The sequence below is a fragment of the Puma concolor genome, chromosome A3, assembly GCF_028749965.1.
Source record: "Puma concolor isolate L17-30 chromosome A3, mPumCon1.1.hap2, whole genome shotgun sequence".
NCBI classification, from domain to species: domain Eukaryota; kingdom Metazoa; phylum Chordata; class Mammalia; order Carnivora; family Felidae; genus Puma; species Puma concolor.
The window spans coordinates 42587883-42604765 of NC_141669.1; the positions used below are offsets into that span (position 1 = coordinate 42587883).

General features: G+C 38.2%; 1 long non-coding RNA gene across 1 annotated transcript; it reads left to right on the top strand.

Annotated features, from left to right (window-relative positions):
• The first annotated feature begins 2255 nt into the window (after window positions 1-2255).
• Window positions 2256-15832, top strand: LOC147582413 (uncharacterized). Its single transcript, XR_015248708.1, has 3 exons — window positions 2256-2373; window positions 12510-12634; window positions 15619-15832. It is a non-coding gene; the product is annotated as an uncharacterized LOC147582413 (long non-coding RNA).
• Window positions 15833-16883: the final 1051 nt, after the last annotated feature.

Genomic DNA, 16883 nt, shown 5'->3' on the forward strand with positions numbered 1-16883 from the left:
AGGCTCAGCATTAGTTGACCCTGTTAGCTGGTTCTACTGTTATTTATGGCCCGTTACTAATTACTGGGTTCTTATTTTATTTCTTATTCCCACAACTTTCTACAGTTGTGCTGTTTTAAGAAGGGGTAACCCTCTCATTATTTATTCATAATCCAGTACAACAATTCTTCTAAGGCTGTGCTTCTGCTTATATCTCTATAATATCATGCTGTAGCACAAACTCTATTTGCTAGTCTCAGGTTGGGCTCCAGTGGCTGTGCTGGCATCCCGTTTGCCTGATGAACCTGCTGCTCCATGTAGAAGGCTCAACTCCAGGGATTCTTGGCTATTGTCCTGTCCATAGATACTGTCTAGTTACCAACTTCTGATACCTCCTAGTTTGGTCCATTCTCTAAAAAAGAAATTCAGACTGTTGGGTCAGGATGGGGTTAGCAAGGAGAAAGGAAATCAACATAAATGAAAATAAACTAATATTGCCAATGCTAGTTAGATAGGGCCAGCTGTATTTCTATGAGTTCACTAGACTGGGAGCCAAGTGCTGAGCACACTCTTCCAATTCTTCTAGGAGTTAAGTAAGATGTGGTATTGATAAAACTACTTTCCTGAATATTGAGCTCTGTATCTGTAAAGTGAGTCTGCTCGATGAAATAATCTCTAATATATTTATAATAAATACTAGCAGGACTGGTATTTTAGAGTTTCACAATTATACCACAGAAAACAAGGACACTGTGTTTTTCGTCTTTCTTCCACTTACGCTACAAATACTTCCCCAGATTGTATTATTATATCCACTCATGTGTATGCAATTGATCTCCTAGTGACACAGAGGAGCATGTACTCCACAACTTTCTTTCCCCTCAGAATCCCAAGTTTACATGTGGAACACTTCATCTCTGAGATCCTCCTCATTCAAGCTTTCCTCATCAATAATTCTTAATTCTCCACTGAACCAGAAAGATCAGGACACACACAGTCCTCCTGGAGGCCACTGCCACAATTACTGAGAGTAATCTTAACTTGGGGATTACAATATGCCATGCACTTCATCTAAAATTAACATACTGTAACTGCACAGTGATTTAAGAGATCATTTATTGTTCTCAGTTTTCAGATGGGATATCTGAGCCACAGAGTTTAGGTGCATAGATGAAGGTCACATAAATAGTAAGAGGCTAGGCAACTCCAGCATCTGTCTGTTTAAGCACTATGCCATCCTACTTCATTGGCTGACAGAGGAGGTTATAAATAACCTCTAATAGGCACATCACACAGACCACCTGCTCTTGTCTCTGCAGCTTCTTTCACTACCTCTCCCACTCTCCTGTCTGAAGCCCTTTTTCACCACCAGCAAAATCTCTATGCTGTCACATTACTTGTTTGATTTCTGCAAAAATCCATTTCCTCAAAAAAAGGCTCAGTGAAGTCAACCTTAAACTCTAAATGTCATGTCTGCCAATTAGCATTATGACCTTTACCAAGTCACTCTCCCTCTCTGGGTCTCAGTTTTGCTTTTCTATAGCCTATAAGGTTTGTTGCATCAGTGATTTTTTAACAATATGAGCAAAGGAATTTGACTTTTAGCATCTCATAGGAAGAGTTCGCGCATTAGCCGTCTATGAAATTATTTGTTATAAGTATTTCATCATTTTCAAATAAATCACTACATTTAGGCAATAATGACAGGCTTTAAAAGGAGAGGAGTTTTAAATATTTGTAGAAGCTTAATAATACTTTGGTATATCCAAAGAAATCAATATTTTTTTCTTAATTGGTTAAAAAAAACAAGTGCATGTATTGGTGGATTAATAAAATAATTGTTGTCAAGTTTAATAAAATCTTATTCTTATAAATTTATTATATGGTATTCTAAAAAAAGATTAGTCCAAAGACTCTTGGCATCAATACCCAACAGACCAGACTTTGTCAGAGAGTCTCCCTGCTACCAACTCTACCTTTCCCATCTATAGCTGCTGAACAGGTTCTTTTTTATCAGGTCATGGAGATTTGACAGAGCTCTTGTTGCTCACTAGATAACATCACCTACATGCTGTCCTTGTTCTCAACTGATTCAGTCAGGCTGACTTCCCCAGTGCATGCTCCCCTTGCCCTTGGAAGCACCTCCATTATAATAGTTATCCTGCTTCATCATGATGGCTTACTGTTACACCCTCTAGACAGTAAGCATTTTGATACTGGGGACTGTGTCTTGTTTAATTCTTACTCACTTTCCATTCCTCCTCCCATGCCAAGCCTATATTACCATGAGAGAACTGCAGCTTGAGATCAACCCCAAACCACCTTGCACACCTACAAAACGGATTTGAGGATTAACACAACAATCTGCACAACCTGAACCAAAGAACTCGGCAGGTACACAGCATGGAGAGGTGAACTGGGGGAGAGAGAAGCCGTGGAGGGCAGGGAGCTGTTTTTGCTTGCCAAGAGAGGACAGAGACAGGGGAGAATATGAGAAAAGCACCCCTCACCCAAAAGCAGCTGGAGAGAAAAAAGAAGAGCAGAAACAGCTGCAAGGGACTGAACAAAAAAGGAAGAAAGGAGAAAGCAGAGGGTTTAAATTCCATTAAGACTCTATAAACAGAGGGATCACAGAGTCTGAAACTATGCAGCTCAATATCTGGCAGTGCTCTGATAGGAAGGGTGAATCGCCAGGAGCAGAGAGCAAGGTCCAAGGGGTCAGTGGGCCACATGAGGAGTGGCGGTTCCTCTGCTGGGAGGACATTTGGTAGAATTTGTGTGGCCTCACCAAAGGCATGGGTCCCAGCAGACAGTAGAGATCAGCAACATTCGCTGGTATTGGAACAAGGACATTGGAAGTGAAACCTGGTGCCAGATGTGTGTTGTGATTTGCCATAGTCTCTGAAATGCTGATGCTACACGATCCCAAGAACGTTTTCACGCAGGCTGGCACCAGGCTGCAGTCTCTACACATTGGCAGCACCACAGTCACATGAAGATTCCTGGGGGCAGGCTGGCATTTCTTGGCTAGACCCTCCCCCAGAGGGTCTGAACAGGTCAAGGCTGCAGTCCCTCAGAAGTGAGGGGTTGCGAAACACAGCCCCATCTGAGATAAGACTCTGGAGACAGGTTGCACCTGGCAGACTGATGGCTTGGTTCCAGACAGTGAAGAAGCGGGGAGTGGACAGAGGCCAGAGACAAAGGAGGGGTTCTTGACTGCCAGACGGGGAGAGCACATAGTTCCAACAGTGGAGACTGGGCAGCTGGGTGATGCCATTTTTACCCCTCCTGCGCATGTGCTTACACACCTACAAGTGCCACAGCAATCCACCCCAGTAAGCTAAGCAGCACCATCTAGTGGAGAAAGGAGCCATTACATTAAGCCCGCCCAACTGGGCTAACTGTACTCTTGAAGAACACCAAAAGTCTCTCCATCAGCTTAGTTTATGGCTTATAAAGTGCTTCCTAGTTTGCCTTCTAGGGGAAACTGGAGGTAATTTAAATCATATTTCATTCTGTGCAATGGTCCATCTATTCAATTATTTTTCCTTTTTCTTTCTTTATTCTTGAATACAGAAAGACAAAATTTTTATTTTTATTTTCTGTTTTTGTATAAAAAGATTCTCCTTTAATTTTTTCTACTATATTTTTCACTTTTTTGTAAATTTTTAAATTTTATTTTACTTTCATCATCACAGTTCATTCTATTTTATTGTATTTGTTTTTTCAAATTCTCAAATGTTTTCCTTTTTTCTCCTTTTTTCTTTTCTTTTCCTTTTTTTCTTTATTCTATCAAGCTTCTTTTAATAACCAGACCAAAACACACCTAAGATCTAGCATCTTTTATTTGATTTTTTGTGTTGTTTTAAATTTTTTAAATTTTATTTTTTTACCTTATTATTTTTCTTCCTTCAAAATGATGAAATGAAGGAAGTGACCCCAAAAGAAAGAACAGGAAGAAATGACAGGCAGGGACTTAATCAACACAGATACAAGCAAGATGTCTGAACCAGGATTTAGAATCACGATAATAAGAATATTAGCTGGCATTGAAAATAGATTAGAATCCCTTTCTGCAGAGATAAAAGAAGTAAAAGCTAGTCAGGATGAAATAAAAAATGCTATAACTGAGCTTTAATCTCAAATGGATACCATGGCAGCAAGGATGGATGAGGCAGAGCAGTGCATCATCGATATAGAGGACAAACTTAAGGAGAATAATGAAGCATTAAAAAAGAGGGAGACTAAAGCAAAAGAACATGATATAAGAATTAGAGAACTTAATGACTCATTAAAGAGGAATAATATCAGAATCATAGGGGTCCCAGAAGATGAAGAGAGACACATAGGGATAAAAGTTTTATGTGAGCAAATCAGAGGAAAACTTCCCTAACCTGGGGAAAGGCACAGACATCAAAACCCAGGAAGCACAGAGAACTCCCATTAGATTCAACAAAAACCACCCATCAATAAGGCATATCATAGTCAAATTCACAAAATACTCAGGTGAGGAAAGAATCATGAAAGCAGCAAGGGAAAAAAAGTCCTTAACTTACAAGGGACGACAGATCAGGTTCACGACAGACCTATCCACAGAAACTTGGCAGGCCAGAAAGGAGTGACAGAATATATCTGATGTGCTGAATCAGAAAACCATGCAGCCAAAAATTCTTTATCCAATAAGACTGTCATTCAAAACAGAAGGAGAGATAAAAAGTTTCCCAGACAAACAAAAACTGAAGGAGTGAGTGACCACTAAACAAGCCCTGCAAGAAATTTTAAGGGGGACACTCTGAGGGGAGAAAAGACAAACAAACAAACAAAAAATATAAACAGAACAAAACAAAACAAAACAAAAACAACAAAGCAACAAAGACTAGAAAGGACCAAAGAATTCAACCAGAAACTCCAATTCTACAGGCGACACAATGGCAATAAATTCCGATCTTTCAGTACTCACTCTAAATGTCAATGGACTAAATGCTCCAATCAAAAGACATAGGGTAACAGAATGGATAAGAAAACAAGATCCATCTATATGCTGTTTACAAGGGACCCATTTTAGATCTAAAGACACCATCAGATTGTAGTAAGGGGATGGAGAACCATCTATCATTCTAATTGTCAACAAAAGAAAGTTGGAGTAGCCATACTTTTGTCAGACAATCTAGACTTTAAAATAAAGACTGTAACAAGAGATGGAGAAGGGCATTATATAATAATTAAGGGGTCTATCCACCAAGAAGACCTAACAATTGTAAACCTTTATGCTCCAAACGTGAAACACCCAAATATATAAATCAATTAATCACAAACATAAAGAAACTCATTGATAATATCATAATGGTAGAGGACTTCAACACCCCACTTACAGGAATGGACAGATCATCTAAACAAAAAAATCAATAAGGAAACAATGGCTTTGAATGACACACTGGACCCAATGGACTTAACAGATATATACAGAACATTTCATCCTAAAGCAGCAGAATACACATTCTTCTCAAGTGCACATGGAACGTTCTACAGAATAGATCACATACTGGGACATAAATCAGCCCTCAACAAATACAAAAAGATCCAGATCACACTGTGCACACTTTCAGACCACAATGCTACAACATTTGAAATCAACCACAGGAAAAAAATTAGAAAGATAACAAATACTTGGAGACTAAAAAACATCCTACTAAAGAATGAATGGGCTAACCAAAAAGTTGAAGAGGAAATTTAAAAGTACATGGAAGCCTAATAAAGTGATAAAAACACAACCCAAAACCTCTGGGACACAGCAAAGGCAGTCATAAGAGGGAAGTATATAGCAATCCAGGCCTTCCTAAGAAGGAAAAAAGGTCTCAGATACACAACCTAACCTTACACCTTAAAGAGCTAGAAAAAGAACAGCAAATAAAAACAAAAACCAGCAGAATATAGGAAATAATAAAGATTAGAGCAGAAATCAATGCTATCAAAACCAAACCAAACCACCCAAACCAAACAAAAAAATAATAAAACAGATCAATGAACCCAGGCTTTGAAAGAATTAACAAAACTGATAAACATCTAGCCAGTTTTATCAAAAAGAAAAAGGAAAGGACCCAAATAAATAAAACCAACCATGCAAGAGGAGAGATAACAAACAAGACAGCAGAAATACAAACAATAATAAGAGGATATTATGAGCAACTATATGCCAATAAAATGGGCAATCTGGAAGAAATGGACAATTTCCTAGAAACATATAAACTACCAAAAGTGAAACAAGAAGAAATAGAAAATTTGAACAGACCCATAACCAGTAAATAAATCAAATTTAGTAATCAAAAATCTCCCCAAAAACAAGAGTCCAGGGCCAGATGACTTTACAGGAGAATTCTACCAAACATTTAAAGAAGAGTTAACACCTATTCTTCTGAAGCTGTTCCAAAAAGTAGAAATGGAAGGAAAACTTCCAAATTCATATTATGAAGCCAGCATTACCTTAATTCCAAACCCAGACAAAGACCCCCACTAAAAGGGAGAACTACAGACCAATCTCCCTGATGAATATGGATGCAAAAATCCTCAACAAGATAGAAGCCAACCAGAGCTAACAATACATTAAAATAATTATTCACCACAACCAAGTGGGATTTATACCTGGGATGCAGGGCTGGTTCAATATCTGAAAAACATTATACCTGGGATATAGGGCTGGTTCAATATCTGCAAAACAATCAACATGATACATCACACATCAATAAAAGAAAGGACAAGAACCACATGATCCTCTCAATAGATGCAGAGAAATCATTTGACAAAATACAATATTCTTTCCTGATAAAAACCCTCAAGAAAGTAGGGACAGAAGGATCATATCTCAAGATCATAAAAAACCATATATGAAAGACCCACAGCTAATATCATCTCAATGGGGAAAAGTTGAGAGCTTTCCCCCCTTAGGTCAGGAACATGACAGGGATATCCACTCTCATCACTGCAATTCAATATAAAATTGGAAGTCTTAGCCTCAGCAGTCAGGCAACACAAAGGAATAAAAGGAATCCAAATCAGACAGGAGGAATTCAAACTTTCACTCTTTACAGATGGCATAATACTCTATATGAAAAATCCAAAAGATTCCACAAAAAAATGCCAGAAGTGATCCAGGAATTCAGCAAAGTCACAAGATAGATATAAAGTCAATGCACAGAAGTCGGTTGCATTTCTATACACCAATAATGAAGCCACAGAAAGAGAAATCAGGGAATCTACCCCATTTACAGTTGCACCAAAATCCATAAAATACCTAGGAGTGAACCTAACCAAAGAGGTGAATAATCTATACACTGAAAACTATCGAAAGTTTATGAAAGAAATTGAAGAACACACACACACACACACACACACACACACACACACACACACACACACAAGAAAACGATTCCATGCTCCTGGATTGGAAGAACAAACATTAACATGTCGACAATACCCCAAGCAATCTACAAATTAATGCAATCCCTATCAACAACAACACCAGCATTCTTCACAGGTCTAGAACAAACAATCCTAAAATTTGTATGGAACCAGAAAAGACCCCTAATAGCCAAAGCAATCCTGAAAAAGAAAACCAAAGCTGGAGGCATCATAATCCCAGACTTCAAGATGTATTATAAAGCTGTAATCAGGACAGTATGGTACTGGCACAAAATAGACATTCAGAAAAATGGAACAGAATAGAGAACCCAGAAATGGACCCACAAACGTATGGCCAACTAATCTTTGACAAAACAGGAAAGAATATCCAAAGAATAAAGACAGGTGTCTTCAGCAAATGGCGCTGGAAAAACTGGACATTGACATGCAAAAAAATGAACATGGACCATTTTCTTACACCATACACAAAAATAAACTCAAAATGGATGAAAGACCTAAACTTAAGACAGGAAGCCATCAAAATCCTCAAGAAGAAAGCAGGCAAACCTCTTTGACCTTGGCCTCAGCAACTTCTTACTCAACATGTCTCCAGAGGCAAGGGAAACAAAAGCAAAAATGAACCATTGGGACCTCATCAAAATAAAAAGCTTCCACACAGAGAAGGAAACAATCAACAAAACTAAAAGGCAACCAATGGAATGAGAGTTGATATTTGCAAACGATATATCAGAAAAAGGGTTCGTATCCAAAATCTATAAAGAACTTATCAAACTCAACACCCAAAAAACAAATAATCCAGTGAAGAAATGGGCAAAAGACATGAATAGACACTTCTCCAGAGAAGACATCCAGATGGCTAACAGAAACAGGAAAAAACACTCAGCATCACTCAGCATCAGGGAAATACAAATCAAAACCACAATGAGCTACCACCTCACACCTGTCAGAATGGCTAAAGTTAACAACTCAGGCAATAACAGATGTTGGCGAGGATGTGGAGAAAAAGGATCTCTTTTGCACCGCTTGTGGGATGCAGGCTGTTGCAGCCATCTGGAAAACACTATGGAGGATCCTCAAAAAATTAAAAATAGAACTACCCTACAACCCAGCAATTGCACTACTAAGTATTTATCCAATGGATACAGCTATGCTGTTTCGAAGGGGCACATGCACCCCAATGTTTAAAGCAGTGCTATCGACAATGGCCAAATTATGGAAAGAGCCCACATGTCCATCAGCAGATGAATGGATAAAGATTTGGTATATATATACAATGGAGTATTACTCAGCAATCAAAAAGAATGAAATCTTGCCATTTGCAAGAACATGGATGGAACTAGAGGGTATTATGCTAAGTGAAATTAGTCAGAGAAAGACAAACAGTATGTGACTTCATTCATATGAGGAATTTAAGATACAAAACAGATGAACATAAGGTAAGGGAAGCAAAAATAATATAAAAACAGGGAGGGGGACAAAACATAAGAGAATCTTAAATATGAAGAACAAACAGAGGGTTGCTGGAGGGGTCGTGGGAGGCGGGATGGGCTAAGTGGGTAAGGGGTATTCAGGAAGACACTTGTTGGGATGAGCACTGATTGTTATACATAGGGGATGAATCCCTGGAATCTACTCCTGGAATCGGTGTTGCACTATATGCTAACTTGGATTTAAATGAATAAATAATAAATACATACATACATACATACATACATACATACATACATACTGCAGCTTGAACTTTATAACCAAGGAGGCAGTGGATGTTTTAAAATAACAACAAATACCCTCTCTTCTATAGTTATGAGTCTACACTTGGGAGACTGTAAAAATTCTGTAGGGACTATGTTTCTGAAACATCTGCTGGGATATCAAGTGGGAAGTATCTCATCCTAGCATCCCTTCTTCTAGGTATCCCTCTTCTGCAATCATTTTTGCTCCAGAGAGTGTCTCTCCCTCAAACAGCAAGCTGCTGTCTGAAAGTCACATGTTTTAAAGCATTATGTGGACCCTGGAGCTGCCTAAAATGATCATGAGCAGCAGATCCTTTCACTGCTGTATATACATTATCTAAACTAGATTTTCACTTCTTCCAAAGTCCTATTGCATATCTTATTTCTTCTGTTTCCACTGCTACTGTCTTTTCTTTTTTTTAAATATAATTTATTGTCACATTGACTAACATACAGTGTGTAAAGTGTGCTCTTGGTTTTTGGGGTAGATTCCCATGGTTCATTGCTTACATACAACACCCAGTGCTCATCCCAACAAGTGCCTTTCTCAATGCCCATCACCTATTTCCCCCTCTATCCTGCTCCTTCCCCCCCATCACCCCTCAGTTTGTTCTCTGTATTCAAGAGTCTCTTATGGTTTCCTCCCTCTCTATTTGTAACTATTTTTCCCCTTTCCCTTCCCCTGTGGTGTTCTGTTAAGTTTCTCAAGATCCACATATGACCACTGCTATCATCTTATTCCAAATTACTCCAAACCTGGACCCTCTCTTCTTTCTAAAGGTAATTGCCTTCTAACCACAAGTATTAGAATTTGCTTTGTCTTATGTGATAATAGGGTATATAATTCATAGTGTGAATGCAAGATATTTGTAGATAAATTGTGAAAACTAATTTGGACATTGATAAGAATTTGATTTTCCTGTAATATATCAAATAAATCTGAACAACCTATAGTAATAATGATACTGGAAAGCACTGTGAAATAAAAACTTTAAGATGGAAAGAAATAGAGATCTAAATTTTTAGACTGCCCCAAGTCTCAATATGCCCTGAATTAGCCACCCTGAATAACTGCTACAGACTGAATATCTGTGTACCACCCAAAGTCATATGTTGAAACCAATGTGATGGTATTTGGAAGTTGGGGCTTAGGGATGCAATTAGATCATGAGGGTTGAGGCCTCATGAATGGGATTAGATCCCCTAAAAAAGTGACCCCAGGGTGCTCTCTTGTTCTTTCTGCCATGTGAGGTCATAGTAAACAGTTTATGAACCAGGAGGCTGACTCTCACAAGACTCTGAATCTGTTGGTACCTTGTTTTTGTACTCCCCAGCCTCCAGACCTGAGAAATAAATGTTCATTGTTTACAAGTAACTCAGTGTATGGCATTTTTGTTTTAGCAGAAAGCAGAGACAGAAAATTGATGCCAAGAGATACAGGTGCTACTATAACAGATACCTAAAAATGCGGAAGTGGTTTGGAACTAAGAAATAAACAGAGGCTGAAAGACTTTGGAGGTGCATGCTACAAAAAGCCTACATTGCTGTAAATGGACCATTAAGGACAATTCTGGTGGATCTCAGAAAGAAAAGAGGAGATGCAGAGAAAGTCTCAATCTTCTTAAAGAACCAATTAAGAATTGAACAGAATGTTGGTAGAAATATGGATAGTAAAGGTCATTCTGGTCCAGTCTTAAATGGAAATGAGAAATATGTTATTAGACAATGGAGAAGAAGTCATCCTTATTATAAATTGGCAAAAATCTTGGATGAATTGTTTCCGTATTCTAGTGGTTTTTGGAAGGCTAAATTTGTGAGTGGAAAAAAAACCTGAATATTTGAGAAAATATCTACGCAAAATTTTGAAGGAGCATCCTGGTTCCTCTTGATGACTTAAATTACTTAAATGCTGAATTGTTAAGCAAGAGGAAGTATAACTTAGACTTGGAAGAAAAAGAAGGAAGAAGTGAAATTATCTTTGTTTGCAGATGACATGATGATATATGTAGAATACCCTAAAGGATCAACCAAAAAGTTTTAGAACTAAAAAGTGACTTTAGTAAAGGTGCAGGATACAAAGTCACATAAATCATTTGTGTTTCTACACATAAACAAACTATCTGAAAATGAAATTAAGAAAACAATCCCACTCAAAATAGCAACAAAAAGATAAAATACTTAGGAATAAACTTAATCAAAGAGATGAAAGATTTATACACTGAAAATGTAAAACATTCGGGAAGAAAATTAAAGAAGACACACAGATGATGGAAAGACATCCCATGTTCATGGATTTTAAGAATTAATATTGTTAAAATATCCTTATCACACAAAGGTATCTACAGATTCATTGTAATGCCCATCATAATTCCAATCAATGGCATTCTTTGCAGAAATGGAAAAAAGAAAACAAACAAACAAAACCAATTCTACAATTTCTATGGAACCTGAAAAGATTTAAAATGGTCAAAGTAGGGGCGCCTGGGTGGCGCAGTCGGTTAAGCGTCCGACTTCAGCCAGGTCACGATCTCGCGGTCCGTGAGTTCGAGCCCCGCATCGGGCTCTGGGCTGATGGCTCAGAGCCTGGAGCCTGTTTCCGATTCTGTGTCTCCCTCTCTCTCTGCCCCTCCCCCGTTCATCCTCTGTCTCTCTCTGTCCCAAAAATAAATAAACGTTTAAAAAAAAAAAATGGTCAAAGTAATCTTAAGCAAAAACAACAAAGCTGAATGTATCACATTTTCCGACTTCAAAATACACTATAAAGCTACAGTAATCAACAGTATGGTGCAGGATCTAAATAGAGATTTCTCAAAAGAAGACATACAAATCTTCAACAGGTATATGTAAAGTTACTCAACATCACTGATCATTAGAGAAATGCAAATTAAAACCTCAATAAGATAGCATCTCACATTTGTTTCAATGGCTATTACTGAAAAGATAAAAGATAGGGGCACCTGGGTGGCTCAGTCAGTTAAGCGTCTGACTTCAGCTCAGGTCATGATCTTACAGCTTGTGAGTTTGAGTCCTGCGCTGAGTTGAGTCTGATGACAGCTCAGAGCCTGGAACCTGCTTCCGATTCTGTTTCTCCCTCTCTGCCCCTCCCCCTCCCCCCCCTCTCTCTCTCAAAAATAAACATTTAAAAACTTAGAAAAAAAGATAAAAGATAACAAGTGTTGGTGAGAATGGGGAGAAAAGGAAACCCTTGTGCACTATTTTTGATAATGTAAATTGGTTCAGCCATTATGAGGCCAGCCAATATGGAGGTTCCTCAGAGAATTAAAAACAGAGATACCTTATGTTATAGTAATTCTGGGTATACATGCAAAGGAAATTAAATCACTTCTCAACAAGACATCTGCATACCTGTGTTCACTGCAGCATTATTCACAATAGGCAAGACATGGAAACAAACTAATTATCTGCCAGTAGATGGATGGATATAGAAAATGTGTCATTTGCAAGAACGTGGAAGAACCTGGAGGTCATTATACTAAGAGAAATAAGCTACAAAATGACAAATACTGCATTACCTCACTTATATATGCGGCATCTAAAAAAGATGAATTCGTGAAAGCAGAGAATAGAATTAATTGTGTTTGCCAGGGTTGGGGGGTGGGGGAAATGGAGGGATATTGGTCAAACGTCAGAAAGTTTCAGTTAGGTAGAATGAATAACTTCTGGAGATCTAACCTATAGCATGTTCACTGTAGTTAATAATATTGTATTATATACTTAAAAGTTTCTAAAAGAGTTGACCTTAGGGGTGCCTGGTGCCTGGGTGGCTCAGTCAATTAACCATCCAACTCTTGATTTTGGCTCAAGTCATGATTTCATGGTCTTGAGATCGAACCCCTCTCTCTCAAAAAGACAGAGAGAGAGAGAGAGAGAGAGAGAGAGAGTTGATATTAAGTGTGCTCACCAGACACACAAAAATGTAAAGTGATATTATTATGCTAATACATTAATTAACTATGGCAATCGTTAGCTAATTGTGGCAATCATTTCACTATTTACATATATTTCAAAAACTCACATTATACACCCTAATGCACATTATTTTTATGTGTTGATTATATTTCAATAAAGCTGGTAAAAATAAAGAGGAGTATTAAAATGTCCAACTATTATTGTTGAATTATCTATTACTTCCCTTAATTCTGTCAATTTTGCTCCATATATTTTAGGGTTCTGTTTTTAACTGCATGTGTGTTGGCAATTATGTCCTCCTAATATTCTGGCCCTTTTATAACTGAAATTAATTCTAGTAATGATTTTTGTCTTGCAGTCTATTTTGTCAGTTATTAGGATACTTTTGGTTTGTATGGTAATCTTTTTCTGTCCTTTTGTACTCCACATATTTGTGTCTGTATATCTAATATGCATTCCTTGTGGACAATGAATAATTAAATGATATTTTAAAATCCATTCTTCCAATATTATTTTTTATCAGATTGTTTAGGCTATTTGCATTAAATGCAGTTGCTGATATGATAGGATATATGTCTGCATTTTGGTATTTCTTTTTCATACACTTTTGTCATCTCTTTATTGCTCCATGACTGCTTTCTTTTGTGATAAACAGATTTTCCATACCATACTATTTGAATTTACTTTTTGTTGCTTTGGCAATATTTTAGAAATTATTTTACTTCATGGTTTCCCATATAAAATTATAACAATCTAGTTTGGATTAATATCAATTTACATTCTTTATTATGCAAAAGTTTTAACATATCTACATTTTTCACTGCCCTTTGTAAAATTATGAATAAACTAATTTCATCTTTACATATTATGAGCCTAGAAACATAATTGGTAATTGTTTTATGCAACTGCCTTTTAACTGAGATAAGAGAAGAAAAGTCACAAAAAAAGATACCCTTATCCTATCTTCGTATTTGACTATGTATTCACATTTATCAGGTTATTTGTCTTGTGGGTTTAAATTACTGTTTAATGTCCTTTGATTTCATCTTGAAAGCCTCCCTTTAGTATTTTTTGCAGGACAAGTCAGCTAGCAACAAATTCTCAGTTTTTGATAATCTGGAAATGTCTTAATTTCTCTCCTTTGTTTTAATGAATAGTTTTTCTGAATATAATTGCTTAGTTAATAGTCTTCTGGTCAGTATTGTGAATATGACTTTTTATTGCCTTCTCATATATATGGTTTTCAGTAAGAAGTAAGCTGTTAAGCTCATTGAGGATTCCTGATATGTGATGAGTCAATTTTGTTTTGTTGCTTCCAAGATTGTCTTTGTCTGTTAACAATTTGATTATAATGTGTTCAGAAAGGATCTATTTGAGTTTATTCATTGAACTTGAATGTGTGGATTTGTATCTTTCACCAAATTTGGGAGAATTTGGTCACTATTTTTTTCAAATATTCCTTCTGCCCCTTCCTATCTTCCCATTCTGGGATTTGCATAATGTGTATGTTTGTATGGTATCCCCCAGGGGTCCACTTTTATTTATTCTTTTCTTTCTTTTCCTCACAATGGATAATTTCAGTTATCCTATTTTCAAGTTTATTTATTATCTTCTGTCTGCTTATAGATGTTGTTGAACTCCCAAATGAATTCATTTTAATCGTTACACTTTTCAGTTCCAGAATTTTTGTTTTGTTTCTTTCTAATTTCCATCTCTTTATTAGCATCCCTATTTTGTTCATACAATGTTTTCTTGATTTCCTGTAGTTCTTTGTCTATGTTACTTTGCTCTTTAAGCATATTTAAGATAGTTGTTTTGAAGTCTTTTTCCAGTAATTTTGATGTCTGAGTTCACTTGGAAAGAGTTTGTCAACTTATTTTGATTCTTTGAAAGAGGTGTATTTTCCCGTATCTTTGAATCCTTTGCGATTTTTTGTTGTTGTAAAACTGAACATCTGAGTATTATAACGTGGTGACTCTGGAAATCATATTTTTATATTTACTCAAGATTTCTCTTTCTCTGTTTTTAAATTACTAAAGGCTTTAAATTGGAGACTTTTCTCAATTATTTTTGCAGAGACTATATTTCTTTTTAAGGACTGTTAGTGAAGTCTCTATGAGATCCTAGCTAAGTGGACTTAAAATCCTAAAAAAATAAAAAATAAATTAAAAAAAATCTATCAAATTATAACATATGAGATGAGGATTAAACAGGAGACTTGAATTCATGGTCAATAGCAGAAATGACTGAGGTATGTGGAAGATATTGTTGACAGCCCTTCAGAAACTAAGACTATGAGGAGATAGGCAACAGGAGCTTCCTCTTCCCATGATTCTCAGTGCATGCTGTATTAGTGAACTGACTTCTTAACAGGGGTTTTGTAGCCCAGAGGTTATATTCACACTGGTTTAAAGTAGTTCAGGCAAACAAAAAGAAAAAAAAAAGTATAGTATCCAGGACACTAAAATGTAGGATGTGTAAACATGGTAACCAGTGATATAAAACCAAACAAAAGTTTGAATTCCTCCCTTTGACCTCTTGCTCTTTGCTTTATAAACAGAATCCATGAAGGCAAGACTGGAAATACTGAAATATAAGAGAGTAGTTGAACATAAGAGGACAAGGAAGTGTCTTGAGAAGAAAAATACATCACATAAAGCAAAGCTGAACTTCTTGAGCTTCTGAAAAAGTTGCTTTCGAGCACAGAGCACAAATTTCTCTCAATTCTGCATTTGATTTTCCAATCAATTCTGCTTGTCTTCTGTCTCCAACTACTAGATTGTTTGTTTGTTTTGTTTTTGTTTTTGTTTGTTTTGTTTTGTTTGTTTGTTTTTTGGCTGGCTGTACAATTTAATCAGTGCAGATTATTTTACAGAAAGAAATGTATGGGGGTGGAGATGGACCTCCAAGCCCCATCCCTTAACTCACTCTCTGGTTCTGAGGATGGAGGGGTAGGAAGACAGCCTGTGAGAAGCCTCTCCCTCCAGGGGCCTTGGGGATCTGGGTGGCAGACCCATTTGCCCTGGGCTGAGGGGAAGCAGAGGGGACAGAGCCGGCTGTACAGTACCATTTCCACAGCAGCCTTGCTGCCTGCTTACTTTGGGAAGGAAAAGAAGGAAGAGGTGGCTCTGCCTTTAGGGCTGACCCAAGAAAAAGGGGAGTCTCCAGGACCACAATGGGCTCCTTTGGGGGCTCCACAGCCACATTCCACAGTCTGCATGAGGGGATGAGCTGCTGGCCCTTCTCCACAGTGTCCCCTCTCCCAGTGCCCTGGGGGACAGGGAATGGAGGGGAGGAACCCCTGAGCCTGGTGCCTGGTGCACCCGTCAGCACCCTGTCTCCCTGGGGCAGCTGGGACCCTGGCAGTGGGTGCCAGAGGCCGGTGGGGTTCTGAGACCCCTGAGGGTGGTGGTGTGGGTGAGGGTGGGTGGGAAGAGGCCCAGGAAAGATGCCCAAGCGCATCACAGCTCAGAGAGTAGTGGATGGGGGCTGGAAGCCCAGACTTGGTGGGAGTGAGGCTCCTAGGTGGAGGGGCCTTGACAGACCCCCTTTGGTCCTGGGTAAGGCAGGCCAGGAGGTATGGGCTCCAGGAGGTGTGTACATACCAGGAGGTGTGTTACCAACACTCAGCTGCCCCCTTCCTCATCTGTCCCCTCCCCAAAGTTCCCCTCTCTGCCACCTGGGCCAGCCTCATGGCCCTCATCGCTGCCCTCTCACTTTCACTGCCCACCCCGGGCTCTGCACACCCATCAGGGTTGAAGGGCAGACAGGCCACGTGGGGCCATTGGAGTCCTGTGTCCACATGCTCTTGGCAGCCTGTGAAGT